Raw genomic sequence first — 26,791 nt, forward strand, 5'->3', positions numbered from 1 at the left:
GTAAATGCAAGTTGATTGTAACAGATACTGTCTGACATTGGTGTGTCTGTAACTAGGAAGGTGAAAACAATGAGGAGTAAATATTTTGGACAAGCTGAAAGAACTTGCTAAAATAATTTGTAATTGTCTTGCTTGTTAAATTAGATAAACAAAGTGAAAATTATTTCCTTTTATTTATGCACATTTTTGAAGAGCCTCAGAATTGCTGTGATGGTGTATTGAGCTGTATTTCTGCTCAGTGCTCACTGCTTTTTGTTGATGTATGTAGTTACTCATAACTCTTCTGTTGAGAATGTGGTACTGTGGTTGTGGGACCGGAGATCTGCGCTTGCTTTTCACCTTTACAACTGGTCTGCGTTAAAATACCTTGAGGACATATTTGTAATATTAAAATAAAGGTGCTTAGCCCTTGTTTAAAATCCTGTCTCTGTGGAACTAGGTTACCTAATGAGCATGTTTTACTCATCTCATGGGGACAAAGTCTGAGATGTTAAATCTGTGGCAGCAAAACGAAACAATTTTTGAACCAAGTCATCATTTTCAGCATCAATAGAAGGTCATGCCCTTGTCAGCCAGTGTTGGTTCAACATAAGGTTCCAGTCAGAATTGGCTGCATTATGCTTAGAGATGTTCTTTAAGAGACCTTCACCCTTTACTATGTTTGGAACTGCTAATATGATGGCTCTTTTGAATAGTTAGAAGAGACATTAAGATAGTCCTTACTGCAGTTATTCAGAGTATCTATTCATCAGTTCTCAGTAACTAGTCTGGCAGAAGTTTGTTCAAGCTTATGATACAGCACTAGATTAAATGCTCTTTTCCCATCATTTTTTCTTTCCTTAGTGTTGTGTGTTAAGCCATGATACTTTGATAAGTTCAAAATACAACTCCACTTGTATTACTTCTGTAGTTTCAGTGTTGGCTTGGTTCCTGAGAAATTCAGACTTCTGGGACCTGCAGTTTGGCAGACTAAACTTTTTAAACAAGATTATAAGTGAGGACTGGAAATCTTTTTCTCTTGCTTTACTGCTTGACATACCTAGAATTTTGCTCAGCTGTACCGTACAAGGATATCCAAAATCCCATTACATCCACACCCCTTGCAGTTTTAGGAGTATGTTATTGCAAAAAGTTAGCGATATGTTTTATTAGCAATTGATTGTTCGCATCAAGAATTGCTCTAGTCTGATCTTTTTACAGTCCATGTATCATACGCTTGAATTTCTCTTCCCATGAGTCAGATGCTGAACAGTGGTTAGTTTTTAATCAATGGAAAACTACCAGAATGTGGAACATACTTTTAGAGCTATGTTGCTCAAAAAGAGAAGAAGTTACAACATATATAGATGGAAGTTATAGATAATTATAATTTCTTCTGGAAATTTTCCTAGGTACTACAGGCAGGTAAAGGTAGCAGAGCACCCAGATTTATAATTAAGTGAAATGATGATTTATCTGAAAACATAAATTAAAACAGCTTGCCATTCAGCTTTTGGTTTTCTTAATCAGTGAGATTCTTAATGGTGATAATTTTTTTTAATTTTCCACTTTTTTTAAAATGGTAGAAGCTTTTAAAATGGCTTATAGATAATTACCTTATTTTAAAAAAAATGTAGAAGGGTCAGTTTAGGATTTGTTGCAATGTTTTAAAACTTAATCAATCTATTAGTGGCATTTTCTAGTCTGTAATGTTACCCCAATGATGTCTGTTTAATATTATTTCTGATTGTTGTCACTGTTTACATTTCTTTTTGGTTAGGGGAAATTGTGTGTTTATTTTATCTTTTGGAAAAAAAAGATTAACAGGGCAAGCAATGGCAATATTTTGCTTCTGACCTCTGGATCAAATTGCTCAGCAGGTGAAGTCTGAATTGCTAATAAAAATGAAACTTTTGAGGAAAATTCTTGCCTGAGGTTGGATTTGTACTGGTTCAACACATTTCTTATGATTCTACCATCTCCCTCACTGCTGCTTCTGGAACAACATGACCCCTTTAATGAAATTTTATTTTGTGACAAACTGAATTTCCGTGTACGTGCTCTATTGCTAGTATGTTTCATGATTGTGAAGAGGTTTCTCCTTTGTTCTGCAGTACTTAAAAGCATTTACTTATCGGAGTTGAAGATAAATAAAGCATCCTGTTTACTAATTAGATAAATTTCCATCAAGGGTCATCCTAAAGTCACTAAAATTACTGTATTAAGACATAGTGTTGCCTTATAACTCGTAAATTATGAAATGAAATATGAAAACTACCATGGAAGGCGAAGGCACACGTGCAGAATATATGGTTTTTTGTAAGGCAGCCAAATGCTGACTGGCTTACAAGAATGGTGGGAAAAAAACCCCAAGCATTCCTTCATAAAAGCAGTCTGCAGACAGCTTTTGTTCATATTTTTTAGGACTCTTAAAAAAATAAATCAGTTTCTCTGATATAAAAAGCTATTTTTCCGATTGAGTGCATATACATCTTTTATGGGTCTGAGTGTTAGTCATTTTTTACTGGTATTAATGGGTTCAGGTTGAGCCTTGTGGGTGAGCACTCTTCATTGAGGACTGTAAAAAACCCAAACCGAACCAAACCCTAGTTACTTGTGATATAGTTACTTAAGTCGCTGCTTAAGGACGCTGCTTAAGGACGCTGCTTCGAGGACAGCCTGTGTGTCAGTGTGACTGTCCTACAAATCCAGTCTAGCCAGCAGTAGAAGGACCAATAACCAGTGGTGCTTTGCATTGTAGTGCTATAGCTGCACTTGGGCATGTATATATTCACAGAATCACAGAATCGTCTAGGTTGGAAAAGAGCTTGACGATCACCTAGTCCAACCCTTAACCCAGCATTGACAGCTCCCAACCATACCACACCCCCAAGTACCACGCCAACCCCACTCCCAAACACCGCCAGGGACGGGGACCCCACCACCCCCCTGGGCAGCCCACCCCAACGGCCAACAACCCGCTCTGCAAAGAAACACCCCTAACTCCTCTGTGTCTTGCCCAATGTGTAGTGATAATCAAGAGTTCTATGGTACTACTATTCAACTATTTTACTTCCTTTTTTAAAAAATTTAGGAATTCTGTGGAGGAATCGGGGATCTAAAGTTTTTTAGATTTTAAGGTCAGAGTAAAATTATCCTCTTCTCTTATAACCCCAATGCTGCTGGCTCTTAGTGTTCTACATTAGATGAAGGTGTGACTTCCAGCTTGCAGTGTATGTATGGAATTGGATGTATTTCTGGTTTGGAAGTAAAGACAGGTAAAACAGTTGGAAATTTGTGATTTTGGGAGTTAAAATAAACATGAAGAACAGTTGATGAGGACTCAGTAAAATGTCGCCCCAGACTGTGTTTGTGTTCCCTGGGAATTAACACTTTGTATTACTGTTAATTTGAATTGAAAAATTCTCCAGTGTCCCTGTCACTTCAGGTATGCATGTTTTCTGTGGAAAATACTCTTGTATGTATGTAACAAGCGTTAGGTCATTGAAATCAAGCATATGATCCAGAAAAAAATACATTTAGGCAAAGAGATAATAAGGAGAAACATCTTGGGTATTTTGCCTCTTGTTACTGTATGCTTAAATGATTTTTGGATTTTGTGATCCAGAGATTCCAGTAGAAACTAGTCCACTTACTAGATAACCAGATAAGAAATTTCTACCATGGACTTTGATTTCAGGAAGCAGGAACTCTAGGCTCATGAAAGTCTTGACTTAGCTGTTATGAACTAGGGATAGCAGTATAGTTTTGGCAAGTGTTCAGGCTGTGAAGCTGTATACAGAGTTGTGTGGTTAGCCAGGTCAACAACCTATTAGTCACATTGGTTACAGAATTCCTATTCAGAGTTTGATATGTTTCTTATGTTTTTCAGGGCTATCTGTAACTTTGAGTTGTGCTTTATGAACAAGGAAAGGGGCCTAACAATTCGCCTGAAAGGGTGGTAAGAGTTGTCAAAATTTCCTTACGTATATTTTTATTTCGTTTATTAACTACACATGTTCACGTCTATGAAATTTAGAAGGCAAAATTGTTACTAATTTAATCCTTCATGCTATTTACCGTTCCAGACAGTCCTACAATTGTCATTCTTTAGCCAACAATAAAATGGTGAAAGACTGAATTCATTTTATAGTAGTAGTCTTTAGTGGTCTTTTGCTCAAACAGTAGAACTATTGAACTGAGTATGGCTAAAATATGCGTGTGAATTAGTCTGCTTGGAATAGCAAACCACCATATAAAAACAAATGTCTGTATAATCAAAATGTATCAATCAAATGTAATTAACTGCATATAGTTAACTAATAATAAATGTGCCAAAACTTTATAAATAGACCTTTTAAAAATGTTTTATTCTGCTTGTGTCCTGCTTTTAGACAAGGGGTGAACTGGCTTTCCACCTTCTAACTGCCTGCTCTCAGCCACTCTGAGTTTTGTGGTCAGTTGTTCTCTGAGCTCTCTGTGCAGGAATCTGTGGCACATGAAAGTAATACAGGTATAAATTCAGTGGTTATCCACTTGTGTGATGGGATGTCTGGTTTTCTACAGCATTTGACCCTTCTGCTAATTTACTGGTTTTAAGTGAAGAGCCCTTGTCAGAACAGTACAGTCAGTATAGTCAAAGACCATGCAATTTATTAGTTTGTATGACTTCAGTGACTTGGGAAGTCATTCCTGAGATAACTAACCAGACAGAAGTTTTCTTACACAAGGAAAAACCATCTACGTTGGAATAAAGGAACGTAATTTTTAAAAGTCGGTCTTCTAAATGACTAAAAGCAGAAGACAGCTGTACTTGCTAAATGAATAAAATTGACTGAATAATTATAACTTTTGAAAGCCTTAATTTTCTAATTTAATTTCTTTTAACAGTCTCATTCTAACTTTGTTTTAGGGAAAGTAGAATTTGGGGTGAAAGAGGAGAATATAGTTTACACAGTATGAGAAAAACTGAATGTTACTCTTAATATCCTAAACGTAATAGAAGAAGTAGGAGATTTCTTAGAAGATTTTTTGTTGTAACAATCATCCTGAGGTGAAATTTGTAGTATTTAGAGCAAAGGAAAATAATTGTAGGGGTGAAAGGGGGTGAAGTGACAGGAACTAGAAGGGATTATCTCTTACCAAACAGCCTTACTACTTATTCAAAATTAGGAAAAAAGTAACAGGCAATCAAATGATGTTGTTTGTGGGTACATGAGCAACCTGTTATTATTCTGCAGCATATTTGTGAAGTAAAGGAATGTAGAACTTTGAAAATGTTCCTGCTTCCTCAGTGTTGAAGAAACAGTAGTAATTGTGCTATCATTACCAAAGACATTTTTTTACAGAGTTCATGGCTAAGACTGATTTGCTTGTTTCAAAAGTGAGGTATGCCCTATGCTCATTTTAAAGAGTATGTCACCCTTAATCAGGAGTGCCATACATTTTCAGAATGACAGTGCTTTCAGTTTATTGCTTGTCAGCCCTGAAGAACGCTGGTTAGTTCCTTTACAAGTGCAACTCATTGGCTGAGACTGCTCACTTACAAAACAGTTTTAGGTTTATTTTGATCGGTTATTGGTTTGTGGCTTTTAATGATGAAATGGAATTGCATTTTTTTGCAATAGACGTCTTCGTGGAAAATCTGAAATGTTGGAGCCATTTGGAACTGCTCTTACTCCCACTGAGGTCAGCGGTAGAATTTCTGTGGCTTTCAGTGGGAGTAACGTTATACTGTCTGATTGTGAAGACTTTTCCTCTTCTTTCAAAAACTGCTTATAATAGTCTCCTATTGCTAGGGTTACATGAAAATGAAGTAACTACTGTACTACTTGAGTACAAAAAAAAGATATTTCTTAAGTAGGAGAAAGAAGTTTTAACCATTTCTGTTATGCCAGCATGTTGATTTTAAAAAATATATCTACAGCTCTGAAAATCATTGCACCATAAAAATTGGTTATCTGTAATTATTTTGCTTGTATCACCCAGTGTGTTTTATTATATTATATGCAGAAGTAGGTCTAAACAGAAAGAGTGCCTTCTCACGAGGCAAGAAGGAGAATTGCAGGATGAATACTTACTGGAGTAACAGTAGACATGGCCTAAATTCTACAATCACAGATATTACTGGTCATCTAAACAGGGAATTTAGATTAGTGAGAAAGCATGCCCTTTCATTAATAGATGTAAAGTTATCAAAACTGTGTATTAGTTCTCAACTGTAAATAAAAGTTTAATATAATATTATTAGTGGCATTTTCATTGATGTCATTTAAGAAAAGATTAATAATTTTTTTCAAAGGTAAACATTTCAAAAAGTGAGATACTGTATTTTCTATGCAATAACTTTCATGAATAATTTTTTTTTTCCCTCTAGCAAGATGCTATTACAAGTGATTTGGCATAAAAGCTTCTAGCCAGTGTTTGCCCGGAAATTTGTTGTCAAATGTTAAAAATAACTGCCTTTTCAGAAATTAACACTTAATACTAAGTAGATATTTCCAAAACTGTGGTTTTGTGATTTAAATGGTCAGTTTTGATTGTAATGTGCAAAATGAAGTTGACTTGGTTTGAAACATCTTCTAGGCTGCCAGATTTCAGACCTGAGCTGTCCAGAAATGTGGTTTTTATCTGTTACATTTTTTTTTCCCTAATTGATTGCTCATAGATTAATGTCTGCTTATTTTGGGTTTCTACCATCTTTTCTGGAACAATCAAGAGCAATGAATTAATCTTGTTTAATTGATGGATTGCTCTAGATTAATCAAACTCCTACTTAATATGCTTGATATTTCTTCTGAGTAAGCTATTTTAAATTTTTTTTCTATAGTTAAGTTTATTATAAAATTAAGTCTTGGGCATGTTCACATTGTTTGTCACACTTGGGAAGTGCAAAATATGACCCAAATACTCAAATGACCCAAAGTTAACATTTTGGTTTATAAACATTTGCAGCATAAACAAGTCCGAGCTAAGCAATTTTAGAAGGAATTTCCATTACGTGTAGCCTATATTATATGTAGATGTGGTTAGTTGTTTTTCATATGTAGCTCTTGGAAATTATTTTTGTCTGGTTTATCTGACACCAAGTTTATTTCTCTTGAATTGGAACTTTTAATATTGTGTCTGTGTGACATGGTTTACAAACTAAGTCTGATGGCTTACTCTGTGTTGTATGTCTGAGAATTATGTCTACATGATTATTTTCAGTTAATGATCATACAAGCCTTCCAGAATTGCTGATGAGTCCTAATTTTGCCTTCATTATTATCCACACAATTCTAGTGCCTTTTGGTGGTATTGAATGGATTTAAAAAGAAATGTTGAGTTTTTATATACAGTGCGCATGGATTTAATTTCCTGTATTTCTGATAGTCTCATTTGGGATCACTTTATACTTCGTAGTTAAAAATGGTTACTTGTTTGAAAGTGTGGTGTGTTTGCCTTCGTGCTGCTTATTGACCTGGCATAGTTTGTTGATGATCATGTGGTCCAGGCAGCTGAAGAGCTGAACTCCTTCTGTTAACCTGTACGAGGCCTGGGTTGCAAGCCACTGTGATGTTGGAAGTTGCTGCCCTACGTGCCTGGGTCTCCTCCGAGCAATGGGGACAGCAACAAGAGCACTCCTGGTACTCTGCAGCCGCGGTGCAGCAGGCTGTGGCTATTGTCTTTCCTCCCATTCACTCTTTGTGTAGCTACCCATGCACTAACAGAAGATGGGTTGTATTACTACAAATAATATTTTATGGTTGATCAGGTAGGGTTTAATAAATTACAGTTAACTTTAGGGAGCATCTAAACTACTGGAATGCTGATAATCAAACCAGGCAGGCTATTTTTAGAAGGGTGTAGTTAATTGATTACTTGACGTGGCACATATAACCTGCCTATTAGCAAAATGTCTTGCAAAAGTACTCATGTGTCTGAAGTAGAATTTAATTGGATAAGGTTGGCCTTAAAAGTAGACTTACAGGTAGCTGAAGTCTGTGTGATACGTTATGTGCCTTCTTGCTTTCTACTTTGTGGCTCAGATAAAACTTGCTTCATCTAAAATGCATTAGTATTCAGCATTTGTATGCTTTTCTGAACCCAGAAGACTGATAATCTGTAAACAGTATATGCATTCGGAAACGTGCTACTCTACACCCATCAAAAGGAGTCTACATCTTTGCACACAGTAGTATTGAAAACAAACATGTAACTTCTGATCCTTAAGGTCTAACTGTGACTGTTTCCATTCTGGTTAAACATACAATGTTAACTCCTCTGTGATATCTTTGCTGGCATATTCCCTGAAGCCATACTGTATTTCCCCATGTGGATCCAATTGGGAGATTAAAAGTTTAGGATTTAATCTGTACTTCCATAGCAAGAGTCATAATAGGCCTTCTTAGTATTCATTCAGTGTTCTTGGAGACATCTCTGGCAATACTGGAGTAATATTGGCATGGTCTATTAAAACCACAGTGAATAAAATTTTAAGACCCAGTTTCTTGATTTACATTTCTTACAGCAACATCTAATAGAATCGGCAAGGCATAAATGTTAGGCAAATTTCTCCTTTTATTTAGATCCATTAAAGCCCCTTCCAAGCAGATAAAGGAAACTTAGATTATGGAAAGAATTAACCAATAAATATAAAGCATTATCTTAGAAATACCTTACAATACCTGCTCCTTAATATGCCCCCCTCCCAGGAACATATCCTCTCCAATTAACTTGAAATTGCAGAATGGATGCAGATGCAATTGAAATGCAGCCCTTTTCAACTGCTGCACCATGCTATGGTGACTGGTTTTTATTGTTTCTTTCTTCAGGTGTTAAAAAGTATACTTGATAAAAAAGGATAGGCAATTTTATTTGGCTTTTGCTACTTCCTTGATTTCTTGTAATTCCAGTATTATTCTTCTATTGTTAACTTTAGTATTATGCTTTAGAAAAAGCTTTATGGTAAATATTAATTAAACTTTTTTTTTTTTTCTTAAAGCTATATATGGTGTATGAATAGGTGCTGTTGGCTTCAACAGGGATGTTCATGGAATAAGTGTTCCAAAACTGACTTGCCAGCTTTGCAGTAGAAATGTGTTGAAAATTGTCAATAAGAATTTTGCTAGACTTTTTTCCTTGTACATCTTAAATTAAGGGTCTTCCTGTTAAAAACCTGATGACTTTGTTAAATTTTGAAATAATCTCTTAAAATATCTACATAGTAATGTCAAGAGCAATAAACGCTAATAAAGCAATCACCATTGCCTTCTGGATGTAAAGCTGAATTTTCCTCCATCTGGAGGGTTACGCCTGAAGAACTGCAGAGATGTATTGTCCCATGAGAGTTCTGGCAGGGATTGTTTCCCTGAAACAGTGCATTCAGAAACAGAAGGGAAATATGCCCTGATACGTCTCGGAAGCTAAAAGCATTGCTTGTTCCTCCTCTCCTTCCTGACTGGAATTCCAGTAATTGTTGCAGCTTATAGCATCGCCCGCATAAGTAGAAAGAGAGACTTTTGTTTCTTGCAACTGCTACCTACCATTGCCAACATGGATCTCAGGCATTTTTGGTTGGGGTTATGAGGGCATATTTATCTCATGAAAATGATCATTAGCATATTCTTCCATTGATATTATCTTCAGCGTGTTCCTTCTAATTAAATTGTAGCTTACTGTATGGTAATTCTTTTGCTTTCCTGAAGTATTTCTTCTCCTTAAGATAGCTGTAGAGAGTGAGAATTGATAGTTACCTCAATGAGCTGCATGACAGAAGACTAAATTCATAATACTGTAATGAATCACAGCACTCCTTGTTTTGAGAATTTCTTCTCCTGGCACTACGCATTTGTGAAAATATCTGCTGGTATTTTTTTCAAGTTTTACTATATACACATGTATGGGACGTTATTTTGGCACAAAGATGTGACACTTTGTTTGGTGGCAAAGATAAAATTTTCAGCATTCTTGGAGGAAGGTTGGATTTGGTTTGGTAGTTGCATGTCATTTTCTGGGTATTTATAGATACAGGGGGCAGCACAAAGGCTAGATGCTTTCCAGCATGTGTTAATGCAGTAGTACATCTTTCAAGAAGTTTTTTTATGGAGCTGAGTTTGGAAATATGTTTGAAAACAGCCTTGTCAAACACGTCATCAAGGTCGGAAGGGAGAGAAAGTAGAGACTTCAACGTTTCAACTAAGGTTTTGTGAAAGGAGCATAGAATGTTAGTGTTAGCTAACTAGTAAACTAGTTTCTTCATGCCTCTTTAACAGTCCTGCAGTAGAGATGACTCAGTTTCTCCTGTTCCATGAAGTATTTCACTCACGCTGCTGTTTGGGACCTGAGCATTAAACTTGCAGGGAATATACTTGTTAAAACCCACTGATGGTGGGTTATGAATCTGAAGTGCTAAAAGTGGTATCAGATGACAGCCTGGAGTGCACAGTGCGGAAAAATCCCCAAGTGAGGTTGGGAGTGTGGTGTCTGTACTTGGAAATACTTGTTGATGTTATGGAGGACAGAGATTAATTCACAGAGCTTAATTTATTCTGTTTATAGACAATGGAGGCTTTTTTGACATAGCATAGTGCTTTGAAAAGGGCCTCTCCTAACTGCAATATTGACTTTATCATGCTTTGCTACAACCAGTTCTGAAGAAATGACAACATCTGTTTTCGTGTTATAGCAGTACAGTGGCATGTAGTGAATACCAGCTTATTCCTTTGAATCCTGGCTTAGAACACCTTTTAATTTCAAGTAAACATCAACTGAGAAATGTTTATTTTGCTGAGAATTGGACCTGTTTAACAGCATCATAACATGTTTCTGTGTTTAGTAATTTAAGCTCATTACTTATAGTTTTGGGAAACTGCCATGTGTGTTGGTAACACTCAGTTGTTGATTAAAAAAAAAAAATCATACATCAGTTAGACTAATATTAGGGCCCCAGATCTGGAGGTATACAGCCTTATCAAAATCAGACTTTCTATGATAATCTTTGTGTACCAGTGACATTGTAGGATAAATGCTGCTTTATGTTCATTTTTTAATCAAGAAAAACTCCACTGGATTTATTCCAGATTTAAACCTCTGTAAAAGCATACAACTGCTGTGTAAACATTTTCTGCCAGCAGGTGGAAATATATATACAACTCATCCATTGACTTATTTCTGTCTTTAGCTGGCTGATGTTTCTCTCCCAGTCACTGAGGCTGAAGGTTTGTGGAAATCCTATTTCAAATTTGCAACATAATGGATCTTCTGAGTCCAAATTTGAAATTCAGCTCTTTTATGGATGTCTAACTGCTCTTGGACCTGTTAGGTGTTCCATCTCTCTGCTGTAGCATTATCACTGAACCTTCTTGCATAGTCATGCATTAAATAAAGAGCAATAATTGTTTCAAATGAACATGAGCAGTACCTTCCATAGGAATAAATGTGGATAGGAAAGAGGTAATTATATTTTAAATATCAGAGGCTGATATTTTCCTGTCCAAAATGCCATCAGTAATGGTCCTCAACTGAATCAAAGGAATAAAATGGAAAAGGGAATTGTGCTGACTAGAACCAGAGGAACAGATGATTGTGGGAGGATGACTTTTCATCTGTCTGATGTTAGTAAATTTGAACTGTATATTGAGGCAGATTAGGAAATTAGCTTACTTTGTAAAGGTGAGATTTATAACTGCCTATATTCCTTCTTGTTTTCCACCCTGTTGTCAGTGCAGTTTCCATTCTAGGACTTAACTTTTGGGGGTTATGAATGTCATGAGGGGGAAACCAACTCACTGCCTTCTTTATGTAGAGAAGGTTGTAGGTATTTATGTAGTGTTTTTGTGAGAAGGCATAGTCCACAATTCGTGTTAGTTGTAGCAGTAATAGTGGAAAAAGTGTATGGCTACTTTTGGGGAACAAAAAGTTGCTACTGTTTAATAAATGATAAAATTATTTTTTTCTGTAAATTTTCATCTCTTTCCATGCCAATACTTCCTTAGTGTTCAGGGACCAAAGAGTTTAATTCCTAAGTTTTTCGTTTAGTTCAAATGAGCAGAATTACTGCTGCCTGGTTGCCAGGTTCTGTTTTATTTGGTGTATGTGATAGCAGTGGATAATATCTGACCAAAATACCTTCTTTTTCAGTGAAGCTATCATGCAAGTGCAGACAGTCAAGATTAAGAAATGAAAAGCACTTTAGAGAGTGACCAGTGTTCCGGGAATCCTTTCATCTTAAAAACATGATGGGAAGAGTAGTGTTACCTTCACTTGCTGATAATCCTTAATCTCTCCACTGAAATTTGACTTTTAGCAGTGATTTAGAAGAAACAAGAGAGTTTTTACAAAGATGACTACAGGCAAATCTATCTATAATAACATTACAGCAAAATTCAACTTGTTTTGATCTGTAGATCCTGTATAAACTGCTTATAGTAAATGGGTGCTATTGTCCTTTTGCTTTTACCTTCAGAAACTGTTTTCAGAAAATGCATGGGCTAGTTGTAGTTACTTGTGATCTCTTTAACAGAAACTGGGAGTCCAGACTTTCTGAAAGATAGGAGTATGAGAATAATGTGCTATAATACCTGCTACAGGTAATTAAAACTTGTGAACTTTGGCTGTCTGTTGTATGTTTCTGCAGTTATTTTCTGTGGTATGCATTTTTTCATTTGGCCTTGGAACTGTGGTACTGCAGTAAATATACCTGTGTTACAATACTATTATAATTGCATATAAGGATGATCTTTGCCAATGAGTTCGTAGTTAATGCAAAGCTTCTCTAGCTTTTTCATGGCAATCTTAGCTATTTGAAATTCAGAACTAGTCTTGCCATCTTGGCACAGTAGGAGCAGGACACATTTAATTGAAAATAACTTTGTGGAAGCAATTTTTACATAAGATCAGAATTGGATCCTAGCTTTGTATCTATGGTTGGAGTTTTCGTGCTATATCCATTTCTATACAACTATTATATAGTAAAGAGTTGCTATTATTTATTGTGGTATGATGGAAAGTCAGGTTTTCAGGTCCAACAGAGTTGCGGAATAGTCTGACAAGGCACTAGGTGAGATAGCTTGGATCCAGTTCTTAAGTACTAAAGGCTTAGTTGGTCCTTGAGGAAAAGACAGTATTTAACTCAGGAGTAGGAGAAGACATTTTAGGGGCGTTGATACTTGATTTCAGATGAAGGCAAACTCTAGAAAGAAATTTGGAAGACTATTCTTTGAAGTGTATGGCTGGATGATAGTGGAAGCAAGGGAAGTACGTGTCTGGATTTATTCACAAAATGGCTAGAAAAGCTGTTTATTTTCAGTTTGTCTTTAAGCTATGTTGAAAGAAGCTAAATAAAGAAAACATGTTGGATTTTGAAGCTGACATGCTGCATTTATTTATTGTCTTTAATCCCAGCAGATACAAAGGGGAATTCTCAAATTTGGGAGAGCTTGCTAGTAAATGTGCTGTGTCGTGTTAACCAGCTTTCAGGCTGAGCAAATTACTGACTGTACTCAATGGGGTGCATCATTTTTCAGGGGTGGAAGGAAAGTGTTACATACAAACTAAAAACTGTGGAAAGAAAGTCTTTACTCACATGGAATTTGTCAAGCAGGCACGTGTGCCATGGAATTGTTTGCACTTGCTAATGGCTAATCGACTGCCTTACAGCTCAGTTTAAGTATGAAAGCTCTTGCCTTCCTTTTTTTTCTGTATAACACAGCTAGAGGAGAGAGCACTACTGCATTACTTGGTGCACTTAGTGTGTGAGGTTGAGAGCCGATCACACCTTGCTTTACTTGTGAGAACAGACAGCTTACAGTGTAACACTATTCTCTTTTTTTTTTCTTCTTTCCTGCTTGGTAAATATTAAATAGGAAAAGGTTATCAAGCCTTTCTGAGAAAACTAATTTAAAAAGAAAGGAGTTAGAATATTTTCGCTCAATTTTCTGAATGATAACATGCACAAATTACATTTTGCATCTTGGCCCGAAATCCAATCAATTCTTTTTATTTCTGCATGTAATATAATTTCTTGGCATTTTGGAGAAGACGGCACTGGAAACCTGTGTGTATGGATTTTTTTCTTAAAGCAAGTTATATTGGTGTAATGAATTAGAAGCCCATCCTCAGTTAGAAACATTTGATCAAATGCATAATAAATAACCAAACTGTATTAAAGTCTGTGACTATAATTGTAAATTTTAATATGATTCATCCAAAACTGTAGGTGTCAAATACAGTAGAAAAAATTATATATTGGGCCACTAAAGTCAAGTTAATTGGAAGAAGAGCAGTGCAGGAGAGAGTGGCATTTTGTTTTGTCATAGTGTGACCACAGGGTATTTCAGAATAGTTTGAGTTTGTTAAAAGGCAAATTTTGCTGGAAGGGATAAATGCAGGATTGTATTTGTCAATTTATAATAGGAGTGGAATTTCATTAGCACTACTATTCATTTGTGTGGTGGGAGGAAGAGTAAAATAGATTCTCATTGACTTAAAATGTCACTGTCAATTCTAGCTGCTGGAATTCTCTGCAGTTTGTTGGCTGAATATATGAAAGAAAATAGGGCTATGGGTCAGCCCTGTTCTCTCTAATTAGGATCCTTGGGGTTTTGTGTGGGCTTAGACGTTTGGGTGTTTTTATAGTTGTAGCTGTATAACATGTGCTTTAGTCTTTTCTTCTAATACCCAGGTACTCTTTGCTTTCTAATAGTACTTTATTTTTATTTCTGTAATGCAAATCATCCTCTCAATTGCAAAAGTGTAATTTGTTGTGCCTGTACCTCATACCTTTCTCCCCCTGGTGTCTGTGAAGTCCATCATATGTCTTCACTTGGTCATTTACATGATTTCCTTGTCCAGCTGCTGACTGTCCTTACTTCAGTGTTTCACTCAAACTTCTGTTTATTCTCTCCTTTTAAGAGCTGTACAACAAATATGTACATCTCTTTTCTTTCTTCACATTCATTCCATCTTCTACTCTGTCTTTCTAAGCTTTGTTCCTTGTTACAGATTTCAGGATACCCCTTACAGGGCATTGTTTGAAATCAAAGTCTGCATACTGGTGGAAAGATAAATGTGATTAGTTTTTGCTTTGGCTCAAACAGAAGAATTACCATTTCTGTCAGTTCCGAACACAAAGAATTGCAAGCTGGCTACTAGATATTAAACTGTTTGGAATGAGGTTTCTTATCTTTTAATCTTTTTTTTTTTTTTTTTTTTTTAATAGGGATGCTTGGCAATGATTACTGAAAAATACTGTCCTTCCTCCTCAAAGTGACAGATTATATTGATCATGAAATTTTTGGCTAGTACTTATGAACAGCCTTCAAATTATGGCTGTCATGGAGTTCTGTATTACTGTGGAGTGATTTTAGAACAAAGCAAATTAAATCAGAAATACCTGTTGTTAATCTCACATTCAGAAATACCACATTATCTGAAAATCACTTCGGTCTCTTGAGCCTTTCTGCGCCAGTAACTTGTGAAGATAAAGTATCATTCTTCTGCCATAATTTTCTGTATCTTTAAGAAGAAAATTGTATGAGGAAAGCCTTTCATTTATAGATGACCAGTCTTCCCATCAAACTTTGTCTGCAATAACTGCATTTTTTTTCCCTCATTGTTTTTAAACTTGTGGAATAAATGTTTAAATTCCTTCTTCCAATAACCCCAGAGGAAATAATATTACCTGGAAAGGATTCATTGCTTGTTCTCTTTGTTTTTAAAGTCAGTATTAATCATTGATATTCACTGCAAGTATTGAAGAGCACAGTTTTACAGGTCTTTGGGGAAAAATGAAGTGTCCCTTAAAACACTTGCATGCCAGTTCCTTCTTGATTCAGAGTTTCATGTCTTTATAGTAGCAGTTATTAATGGTAGTGTGTTAGACAGTTCCAATTCCAAACCAGCATGTTAGACATAAACAATTAAAAATACAAGTATTGTTAATCCCTTACAACTGTTTTATAGTAGATAGAAATCTAGCACTCCCTATTTTAAATATGGCTTTAGTTGAACTACTGCTTCTCAAAATATTTCCACTTATCTCTGAAGTCATAATTATGGCATTCGTTGTATTTGAATATAATTGCTGCACTTGGCATTCTGTTCAAGTCATGGGACTTAAGGAAGAAATTAATCTCAGCTATTGCTTTTCTTTTCTACTGGAACCTACATTTTGGATTCCATCTCCTTTGGTTTTTATCAGTTATAGTATAATGTTCTGATGAGGCTGTCTCATATGTGTAAAGTATTACTCTAAAATGGAAAGAGATGTTTGTAAAATAATAAACAAATACCGTGTATGTGGCTATGAGACTTACCCTTATCAGGTGCACAGAGATTTCTGGATACTGCAACTACAACGGCTCCATGTTAATCCTATTGACAAATTCCCTAAATTATTCCACATCTTTAAGAAATTAAATGATGTGATGTACAAAATGAGAAAAATAATATCTCTACATAGCAAGACTTAAGTGATACCGGTCAAGTGTTTAAGATACTCTACTTTACAGATAGTCTTGCTGGGTGGTTTCAGATATCAGTGAGTAGAACAGATCAGTAATAAATGCATGCATCTGTAACATGTCCTAAAAGAATTAAAATTCTCAAAGAAGAAATTAGAATGTGCAAAGACTTTTGCTCCTGATAGTTGAAGACCTTATGAAGTGTTTTCAAAAGCCTGATAAGTGCAGTGAACTACAGATGCATGAACATGTTCACTGTGTACTACAAATTACACTGAAACTGAGATGAAGGTTTGAAGTAATGTAGGTCTATATAATAATATTACCCTGCCTTTTTTTTGAATGTGTGACATCCTGGTGGGAAAGAGTTGCACATCTGGACTCTAAAGTGGATATCTGCAATTTGGAATTGATTAGAAAAGAGTTGCTAAGCCCAGTCCTTTTCTGTCACAGTAATAATGCTATATATATTTAAATGTATAAATCTTCCTCCTAAAAAATAATGAGTTTGTGTGTTGTCTCTCTTTATTTGATTTGGAGATATTTTCAGAATGTTGTTCTGCTGATGGGTAGAATCATCCCGATTCCCACCAAACTAATAACAGAAATAGCTCCTCTTTTCAAAGGAATGGACTAATGACTCTGAAATAAGAACATTATTGAGAACTTTAATGGAACCTGATGATGCTTGACCTTGTTGTCTCTGCCACCTTTCTCTTTTCCTCAACTCTGTTGGAGAAATTGAGTTTTGGGAGAACTTGGTCACAATTGCCGCCTCTCTTGCTACTTTCCCATATGACCTGCAGTGTTGATGACGGACTCACTGAAGAGAAGAATGCACATCAAAGGGGTACAACAGACAATGAGGCATGAGACATTTATGGAGCATTAGCAGCTCTCCCCACTAGCTAGCCCAGGGAGGAGACAGGCTCAGCACATCTTGAGCACAAACCACTCTGAGGCTTTCTTCATATTTTTCTCCTATAAATCTTTTTACTGGGGTGCTCTGAAGTTTCTTAGTTTTGGGAATTATTTCCATCTGCAGCCTTGCTGGTGAGCAACTGTGGTAATACCAGAGTCCAATTTAGCAGCATTTCTTCAAGAGCTTGGGTCCTTGACTGATTTGTAGAGGACAAATGAAAAGAGCAATTGCAAATGGGTTTGTGTGCTATTAGAGCTCTAAACAGCCTTCCCTCTTGGCTGTGTGTCAGATTATACCTCAAGGGGGAACAGTGGGCTATGAACCTTAAAAAGATTTAAATACTTAAGTGCAGGGTCAAGTATTCTTATCAGTGGGTGTCTTAGCAAACTAGTCTCAGAGTGCTCAGCAATAATATTTTTCTTTAATATTTTCAGGTAGCGTTGGTAACTCAGTAGCAAGTGGTTTGAGTTCTTGTATTTCTTCATCAGTTTTCCCTACAATTTACTTATATGATAATTTCACTAGAGTGCCTCTGTTTTGGATTAATTTTTAAAGCATAGTGACAGGTTATTGTGCTGTGGGGAAAACTTATATCTAGTATAGCAATACCTGAACAAAGAACTGGTAAGGCAGAGAATGAACCAAGCCAGTAGAGGAAGAGTTTGTTATTGTTAAGGACTGTTGAAAAAATCTTTTGAAGGAAGGATTTTAGCATACAACTTTTTTTTCCTCTGTGGACTCTTTGTTTCCACCATTATTCAGTTATTTCAGGGTATTCCATCAGTGCATAACACCAGTGAAGTGAAAGGGAATTACTAGTTTATGGACACCACCCCGTAGCTCCTTGAGGCTCTGCAGCCTCTCTTTCCATACAAATATGTGAACTTGACCTCTTTTGGAGCCACCAGCATACTGCAGCATTCACCATTCTCTTCAATGACAGTCCCATAACTCTTTAAGCATTTTCTTTATTCCTCTCAGGTGTGCAGAAAGTGGTAGGCTTAAATTGACTTTGGCAAGAAGCCGTGATAGATGGATGCAAGAACTCTATCATCTACTAGTACAGAGTAGTGGTTTCTAGATGTGAAATCCATACCCTGATCCTTTGCTTCACTTGTATTTTAATGGCCCTGCTTCAGTTCAGTCTACCACGGAGGCATATTTGCTTTGTTGTTTACAGTTGGTTCTCCCATCTCCAGAATATATGTCTGAGCAAAATGATACTGTAAGAAAGAATCCATATGTTGCCATGGGAATCTGTGCCTTGGATTTACCAAGTAGTAAAACTGTGGCTGATTTATCACTCAGTGTGGGGATAACTGCCTGGTCTCTTCATTTTTCTAATATTTCACATATGAAAAGGAGATATTGCCCACTATTAAAGAAGTGGGCTTGTCAAAGAGAAAAGGTAATTAGAAATCATCATTAACATTCTTCTTTGAGGATAGCTAGTTGTGAGAAATTGGGAAGAACAGCAGAATGGAAAAGTTTAAGAATTAAGTGCCAATACCCCTGAACTCCTGTTTGAGCATCAAGTCTGCCTTGTATAATAAAAGCTATTTATAAATTGCTGCTCTGTTAAACGTGTACAGAATTTTACGATGCATAAATTGGGGAAAAGAGCCAGCAAAGGGACTTAGCAGAGTGATGAATGGATGACAGGGTGCAAGACTGAAACTGTGTTTTATTCATGGATTGTGAGGTCAAGAAGAACTGCTGGGAAGGGCTGGCAGTTGAAGGAGAAAGATGCAGAACCACAGAGTAAAAGAATCCAGTAATCAGAGTATTATCAAGCCATATTGTCACAGTAGTTTTTGGCAGTTACAGCTCCAGGTAATAGGTTTTTATTTTTACATTTTTACATTTTCATAAGTATTTTTAGTCTTTCTCCAAGCTCTAATTGCACCACTGTTGCCAGTGGGTTCCAGTGTCACAACCCTAATCCTCCTAAATCTCAGTAATTTATTTCCTTAGATTTTAAGCAACAGGTAAGAAGAGGGCTTTTTTTCCCCCTTTTGACCCAACCAGTTATACTGTGGAGAGTATGTGATCAAGCAACCCAAAATCATAATGTTGATCTGGGGTCTAGCTAGAACTTCATGAATCTGTTTAGTTGATTGTCACTGCTCAAAAGGCTGTTTGAGACTGATACCTCGTTAAACTGCCATTTAATTCTATTGGTCATGCAGCTATACCTCAGCAGAATGCAGATAATGAAACTTAATTCCAAACAGATGAGCCAAGTTAAGGTCACTAGGTTGCAATTATTCTTTGTAGTATTGTTACAGGGTATGTTCAACATGCAGGTGCATTTTTATATCCCCAAATACCACAGGGTAAAACAAATCGAAACAAGGCTAGAATAGAACTGTTTTGGGCCAGTGAATGAAATCTGATTTCCACTTGGTTTTTATTCCTTTCATAAATTTGTTGTAAGGTCTTCATGTATTTAATTTAAACTTGACAGATAGTTTAATGATATATGGTTGCACTTTGAAACGCACATTTTTCTATCTTTTATGTGTTCTCTGTGTCTTGCATCTGTAAGGATTTCTGCCAAAAAAACATTGAAAAGGAAATTAAAGAGGCACTCAAAATAATAATTACAAAGAGAAGAATTCCCTTACCTGGTGCAAATAAGAAAATATATCCTGTTAAGTTTTACAGTGGCTATGGCCTTTAGTTTTCTTCTGGTACCTTGTGGGGTATTTTCTTAAACAGGTAAAGGGCTTTTATGTTTGAGAAAACTGCAGTGCTTTTTTTCATGCAGGAATCACAAGAGATTCAATTTTGCAAGCCCCTGTGTCTTGACATACCCTTGATATTGTAACCTTGTACTGCTGTAATTTGATTTAAAAAAAAAAAAAGGTAAGCAGTATTTTAAAAAAAAGTAGAAAATATTTGGTTGTGATTCTTTATAAATGAAATAATTGTGACTGTGCCTGCAGTATTGCTTTTGGTCTTACAGACTAACAGTAAGTATTTGCTGGCCAGAGTTCATCCTGCTTTTGGCCACCAGTGTTGCTGAAGGCCTCTTCAGAGCATGGAGGAAGAGGGTTGAAAGTGGATTCATTCTTTTCACTAACGTCTTTTACAGTAGCATGATATTTTTCAGGGAATGGCCTATTGCTACCCAAGCTTGCGGTATATATTTGATGAGGCCTTGGGTTAGGAATGGGTGAGTGGGAGAGCCTTAGATCCGCAGCAATTACTCAGGAGACTTCATGCTGCTAGCAGACCACTTAGGCACTCCTGTTCTCTGGAACTGCTTTGCATGCTGACTAGGAAAAGTAGCTATGCTGTGTAAAATGCTTTTCTCAGCCCTACCTTTGTCCTTGCAGCGATGCAACAACATATCTTAGTCTGCTAATTTTACCTACATGTTGAGCCAAAATGTTACAGACTTGTTTGGTTCATCTGTCCTCACTGGTTGAACTAAGGTCCTTCACTGTACAGTGAGTATTTTGATTTTTATGCATATGGAATTTAAGGGGGATATTAAAGTTTGTTTGCATTGATAATAATATCTTATGCTTGGAATAACATTAATATCTGTTCTGCAAATAATTGCAAGTACAGTCTGCACACTAAGGAAAATGCAAGGGGAGCGTGATGGTTGTTTTGCGAATGATTCAAGGTCTTAACTTTTAACTTAAGGAACCATTTGTTCTATTATAAAATTAATATATTTGAAAGAGGAGATCTGTCAGTTTTTTTCCCAATAGTAATAACTTGATACTTGTCTTCTAAACTGTCAATGTTACTTTTAAGGAAGCATGTTTTTGCTAGATATTTATTTTATATGGATATTTTATGGATAAAAATAATGTATATAGTATGAAAAATTTATTATGATATTATAGGAATCAGAAATGCCTTTGCCATAACTCTAGATGGAATTTGTTAAGTTGGCTGTAAGAACGAACCTTTTGGTTTGCAAATTAAGCAAATTTCGCTTTGGCAATTTTAAGCAGTAAATATGAAATCCCATGCAATTTTTAGATACTTTTCAGAGTAGGAAACCATTTTAACATGGAATAGGGCTGTGTATAGAATAGTTAATAACAACATCTTTTGTAAATGCTATAAAGATGACATTGCTTGTTTCCACTTATCGCAGTTGGCTCACTAAGTTAGCATATTTTCTTGTCAGTGCTTTCTCTGATGTTATTTTCTCCCTGGTATGCTGGGTCGAATCAATTCCTAAAAGTAGAGTACTCGTGTTGAGAAGCTAAGAACACACAGGAAAGAAGTTTAGTTTAAATGCTGGTGTTGCTTTAAGCATTAATTGGATTGACATACTGTAGGAGTGGTGCTGCACTATGATCGGCCAAAATGATGTAGTGAAGATACTGTATTCCTTTAGTGTCTGTTACTTTGTGCTTTCTGTATATGGAAATTTTATGGAAGTTGGAAGGATGCAGGATCATGCATGTGACTTGAAACATGAAGTGGGAAGGGCAGCACATGATGTCATATACAGGGCTCTGGGAAGGAAGCAAACTATGTACCTGCCTGAAAATAGAATGCTCATGAACAATGGTGTTTAATGGGTTTTCCTAAGAAAGCAATTGCACATTTTAATCCTGAAGTCTATGAAATACATGCATTACGTGTGTCACTTTTCTATACATTGATTTGCTTTTCTCTGGAATTGGCAAATTAGACTTGCTTTGGACCAAAGCCAAATAATATATGAGGCAATTTTATGCCTTGTGAATTATTGAAGAGAATAACTTATTTTCAGTTTGCTGGCTCCCCTCCCATTTCCCTTAATTCCTTGGGGAATCTTGGTTTAAACTGTCTTCCAGAGGCTGAAACAGTTTCTAAAGGCTGGGTAACCATTCCAGTGGAATGGAAGGAATTTTAAATATGATCTCCCTTTCCCCTTACATTTGCCCCTTCCTGCACTGCAGTCTCCTTTTTGCCAATTCTAGATATGTATGCTAGACTGCAAAATACGTTTTGATCATAATGGTCAACCCAGTCACAAAAATCACTGTCTAAACTTGGGATCAGAGCATGCTCAAGACAATAATTTGATTTTTTTTTTTTCTGTATCTCTGCAGTAAATTTATGAAAGATATCATGATCTGTTTTCTTACTAAAGCATGTGTTTCTCTTTTGTTTGTACAGTCTGATCAGTTAAGGTTATTTATGGGACAGGACTGCTGGTTTTCTGTTGTAACAGCAGTGTAAGTGAGGAAGACAGACAAACAAGTAAACTTTCCATATAATCGTGTTGTTGGAATAGAATATACCTCAGACAGATTTTGGGATTTTGGTCAAAAGTGAACTTTTCTCATAACTTTGGGCTGGATTTTGTTGGACACGAGTCCAGTGAATTACATGAGATTATTGTGAGTTGATTCTGTATACAGGGGTGATTTTTAAGAGCACTAAAGATGCCTATTAAATTTATCTTAAAGGCTTTTTTCTTTTTTTTTTTTTTTAAGTGGTCTGGTACCTCTTCTTATATTTCTATCATTCAACTTTGCTAAGGTCTGAAATACCATATATTTCAAATGGGAGGAGACATGCATAGATGTACTGAAATGGTAATTTGTGAACCTCTTTGGAATTCTTTGGGATATTAGTATAAATACAAAAAATCTGTTAGAGCATTTTAAAGGCTACAAAAAAGTAGTTTTAATAGGTACATGCACTCATAGGTAAATATTTTTTCCCTCTTTCCAGATACTTGTTACATAACAAGTTGGAAGTATGTTAAGAAGTGAAGGTTTGTATTTTTCTCAGTTTACACAGAACTCTGCATGGAAACATGGTAAATGACATGGGCATTGTTTATTTAAAAGAACTACAAATTGTATTAAAATGGTTACCATCTAGAAAGCTTTGTATAGCGGTTTTTGCTTTTCCCACATATGAGATGATTTGTGTAATCCCTGTTACTGATATGCTGTAGAAATTTTAATAATAGTATAGTTTTATTACTGCATAAATCTATTATGGCAACATAAATCTCTCATGACAAACTTGAGATAAAATGATATTAATTGTGTCCTTCTATTGACTTCAGCTGAGTCATGTCCAGATTCTGTGACAAAATTAAATATGAAGAAAGGCAAAGAGGCTGCTTGTCAGTTATGTCTATATAGACAAAGCTAAAATATCTTAAAATAGGGAGTAACTGTGCTGACTCTTCCTGGAGAGAAGTGTATAGATAGATATTCATGAGTTTGACTCTTTTATGATTACACAGTCCTCAACCACACGCTTCAATGTAGAAATAAAAGAATATTAAGCATAGTAATTGAAATTAATATGTTGTAGCAGGGAATCCTGGCATGATGACCTGGAAGACAGGGGAAAAACATTTGTTCTGGTAGCATAAACTCATCAAGACAAATCTGGATCTCTTCTCCGTGCAGGTTACTGTCTATGGGGAATGACATCACACTTTCCTCATGATGCAAATAGCAGCCACTAATATAAAGCTTTGGATGAATTGATTAATTTCTGGCTGCAGTTGCTTACCCATGCTACACTATAATAAGCTTATTTTCCATAGTGATTGTATGTAGGTGGAGGCAGTGGAGAGATGAAAAAAAAAACCCAGGAGGGATTATAAAGAAAGCAAGGGAGGTGATTTAAAATCCTTCATGTGGAAAGAGAGGCTTAGAGATGTCGTCTTCCTCACTTTTTGCGTGGATACTTTTCTTAATTTTACTAGCATCTCTAATTAACTAGTTGTGTTTCACTGGCCTTCAATAGGCATGCAGGGATTTGCATGAAAGTGAGAAATGTTACTCACAAAGATTAGAATTTGGCTTTGCTTCTGCTCACTCTGGTTATTTTGTTTTTATTGTAATGATTTAGATTCTGAGGATAATTACCACAGTATCTGTTATGGACTAAAAGCTCACAGGAGAGCTATTTTTAACCATGGTACTGAAAGTTACAGTAAATTATTGATAAATTCAATATCTAATTTGGCAAAACCTGATAGTACCTGCTTTAGCTGTTCTTAAGCCACATAGTAGGCTGTGGAAGGAGTTTCCTTAAAAATTAAGAAGTAGCAATTTATAAAGGCAAACTGCTTTCTTTGTTGCCCAGAACACTGCTGTTAGGGTGTACATATTCACCCTGAGCATCATGAATAAAAACCTGAAACAAGTGTGGAACAGTTTTTAGTTTTAATTATATAGTTGTTATTGCTCATCAGAAATTGACGATTTGTTTCCATATGCTGTAATGGAAAAAAGGATCTGTGTTAATTGCAAATTCTTCATAATTCTTAATTGGATTTAATGGACATATAATGTACTACAGAGGTTAGATCTCATGACAGGCAGGCAGATTTTGAATGAAATGTGGCTGGGCTGGGATGTGGGACTTACGGCACTGTAAGAGAAGGATGTGTGAGATGCTTCTGACTCCTAGAGCCAGAGATCATCAGTGGGCTCCAGTCTGTGTCTTGTCTCTCAGTAATGCTGCAGCTCCTAGTTCTGAGTTTCTACTGGCATGGTTCACCTTTATGTTTAAACGTACATGGTAACTGTCACAATTAAAGTGTAATCTGGTCTCAAGAGACATAGACTGTTTGTGACCTTGGATGAATCACTTGGTCTTACGAGAAACAGAGAGACCATTTGAGCAATAAAGTGATTACCTCAGAAAGTTAGGATCACTTTTTTTTTTTTTTTTTTTTTAATTTAACAAGTCAATTCAGGAGTATGAGGTGTATGAGAATTTAGGTATTTTTACAGAGTCCAGTGGGTACTCCACTCATAAGGTATTCGGCAATCCTTTCATGAAATGTGCTTTCTCTATCTTCCTTTTAAAATTTTTATTCATTTAATGACAAAAAATAGATTCAAGAAGTTGGGGGGGAGTTTGAAAGCCCCATGAACAATTTAAAAAAAGAACTCTTACGTATTCATCTAGACTTTGTGTTTGTCAGCTGCCCTGGCATCTGGGTAAAATCAGGGTTTTCAGTTACTGTTCTGGTGTTCCAGTTTTGTTCTGGTTCCTCGTTCCTCCTCCATATGAGAACTGACTTACCCTGCTCTGTCATTTCTTACTGGGAAGTGCAGCATGTCCTGAAAAACACAAGATCTCAGTTTGTAGCTCTCTCATTGCTATAGATGTGGACATTTCATCCACAAGTGAAATGCTGGGCCCGAATGATGCATGATATACAGTTATGTTACTACTTCACAACAATTCAGGGAATGTCTTTGGCATATAGGAAGATTTCTTAAAAAAAAATGAAACTTCATAGGCTCTGAAACTATTTGCAAAGGAAGTTGAATAGTTTCAGCTAAGAACAATACTGAGTTTAGATTTACAAAGCAGAGAAAATGAGACATCCTTTCCTTTTTATCCAAAAGCGTACTGATTAGAGTACTGCCCAGGGTGTGGGAAACCTGATTCAGCACTGAGACTGTAAATCATACATCTTCCATCTTGGGCAGATGCTTACTGCAGGCTTTCCTGGCCCAGGCACTCTCATTTTCTTCTGTTAACAGTTGTTCCAAGATAATTAAAATGTCCCAGCTTGCTTCAGATCTCTTTGAATTAACTGTAGACTAGATTTGAGTGGGAGGAGGCTTGAGTTCAGAAAGATGGCTTGCTTCTAAGGTAGGTCTCCTTTGGTCTCTTCATTGGAGAAGGTTGACTTTGAACACAACACTTGATCATGGAGAGATCAGTTTTCTGATAGATCTAAGCTAACCTAATAGGTAGTGCTGCCAAAAAGGTCTCTTCCACTTCCTTCACTGCTACTTGTGTTTCGCGGTGGGAGCACAGGAATGGGGAGGTCAGGACGGCTCCTTTCACCACTAGGTAGCGGTTGCATTGGCTTAGCTTAGAGTCACAGGGACAAGGGAAGGTGGAGGCACATGGAGCTTTTCTATAAAAGGGAACTCCTCCTTCTCCTCTCCATTTTGTGAATCTGGCCTTCATTTCACAACTTTTGTTACAGGACTGAAATGAAACATGTCATGTCAAAATGAAATTTTGAAAGGGTTTGAGCAAGAGGAGGAGCTATTTCAAATTCAGTTCAATCTGCCAAACCGAGAAATCAATTATTCACACAGCCTGAGTTAGGACATAAAGTGAAATGGTATATTATCTCCAGTTAAGTTTTCTCTCCATAGTTTTAAGCAGGATATTTGAGCTTAGACACTGGGGGGGGGGGGTAAGGTGGGGAGGTGTGTGTTGGTGGGGGGGGTTTGGTTTTGTTTGTGTGTTGCTGTTTTCGGTGGGGTATTATTGGTTTGTCGCTCATGCAGCGGGATCTTTGTTGATTAGAATGTATGGAGAATACGCTGGGGTGGATGGCTGCTATGGACTAGGTGGGGAGAATGACACTTGGAATTCTCGAGGCGACTTAGTTCATGCCTGTCCAAGTATGGTGTGAAGCTGAAACCTCTTAGGCTGAATTCTGATGAGGTCATGGTCCAGGATGTAGTGGCTGCAG

The 26,791-nt window shown here is 36.5% G+C and overlaps 1 protein-coding gene across 4 annotated transcripts in view; it reads left to right on the plus strand.

The window, feature by feature from the left end:
* ARVCF (ARVCF delta catenin family member) overlaps positions 1 to 26,791 on the plus strand; it is a 288,989-nt gene that overhangs the window by 17,635 nt on the left and 244,563 nt on the right. For all 4 annotated transcript variants that reach the window (XM_074921410.1, XM_074921412.1, XM_074921411.1 and 1 more), the window contains exon 2: positions 3,872 to 3,940. The gene's annotated coding sequence lies outside the window, so the exon portion shown is untranslated. The remainder of the gene's footprint in view (positions 1 to 3,871; positions 3,941 to 26,791) is intronic.

Source organism: Athene noctua, chromosome 17 (genome assembly GCF_965140245.1).
Source record: "Athene noctua chromosome 17, bAthNoc1.hap1.1, whole genome shotgun sequence".
NCBI lineage: Eukaryota > Metazoa > Chordata > Aves > Strigiformes > Strigidae > Athene > Athene noctua.